This window comes from Cebus imitator, unplaced genomic scaffold, assembly GCF_001604975.1.
Source record: "Cebus imitator isolate Cc_AM_T3 unplaced genomic scaffold, Cebus_imitator-1.0 Scaffold4157, whole genome shotgun sequence".
NCBI lineage: Eukaryota > Metazoa > Chordata > Mammalia > Primates > Cebidae > Cebus > Cebus imitator.
This window is the reverse complement of record NW_016111472.1, coordinates 499-1483: the sequence shown is the minus strand read 5'-3', so window position 1 is coordinate 1483 and position 985 is coordinate 499. Positions and strand designations below refer to the sequence as shown.

Here is a 985-nt window from a genome sequence, read left to right as displayed (position 1 = left end):
AAAAAAAAAAAAAAAAAAGAAAGAAAGAAAGAGAAAGTCAGTACCAAATGACCAGAATTTTTTATTTGACTAAATCTATTCATGTATGAGCAATGACAGTCTCCCCTGTTTATTTGACTTTGGCAATAAAAAAACAAGCAGCCTTGTACAGAACAGTGAAAATGCCAAGGACGAGGGCAGTCTACAGTTTCACTGTAGAATAAATATATATATATCTATATATATTTTTAAAGGCCTCTCTCCCTTTGGCCGTATCAACTCTCAGTTCAGGCCATTAAATACAAATTTTCAAATTCACTTCTTCACTTCTCCAAGATCTTCGATGCTGTCATCATCTACCTATAAAACACAAATAATTATATCTTATGAGTTGTGGTTGCAAATAAGAAAAATGGAAGCAATTTGCTTTAAAATCTTATTTCTAGAGATGTATGTATTCCATGTACTCACCTCTGGCCATTTTTCCTGAATGACATCAATTATGTCATCTGTAAAATCTCCCTGAATGATAATTTCATCCTCCCCTGTTACTGAGGCACCACAGGAGAATTTCTGAGCAAAAAATCTTTGTGCTTCTTTAAGATCAATTTCTATTTTTTAAAAAAAAGAAAGAGCAAGAACTGTAATTGAAACTGTACAAAGATGTTTTTCCATTTTGAGATTTAATCTGCATTTTAAATTCATAAAAGATTGTTAATGGGTTTTATATTCCTTTCAGAACAATACAAACTACCATAGGCAGAGATCTTAACAATGGAATTTACAGTTTCAAAGTCAAGCAAAGGTTCAATACATAAAAACAGAATCATCTATACTATCCCTAACTCATATAAGACCAAAATAAATCCAGGGACACTGTTTTTTTTTTTTTTTTTTTTTTTTTTTTTAAGATAGAGTCTCGCTTTGTCACCCAGACTGGAGCGCAGTGGCTCGATCTTGGCTCACTGCAACCTCCATCCCCCGAATTCAAGCAATTCTCCTGACT

The 985-nt window shown here is 32.9% G+C and overlaps 1 long non-coding RNA gene across 1 annotated transcript; it reads right to left on the bottom strand.

The window, feature by feature from the left end:
* Positions 1-37: 37 nt before the first annotated feature.
* On the bottom strand, positions 38-618 carry LOC108299282. The gene is made up of 2 exons (XR_001822885.2): positions 451-618; positions 38-339 (listed from the first exon to the last, which is right to left on the bottom strand). It is a non-coding gene; the product is annotated as an uncharacterized LOC108299282 (long non-coding RNA).
* Positions 619-985: the final 367 nt, after the last annotated feature.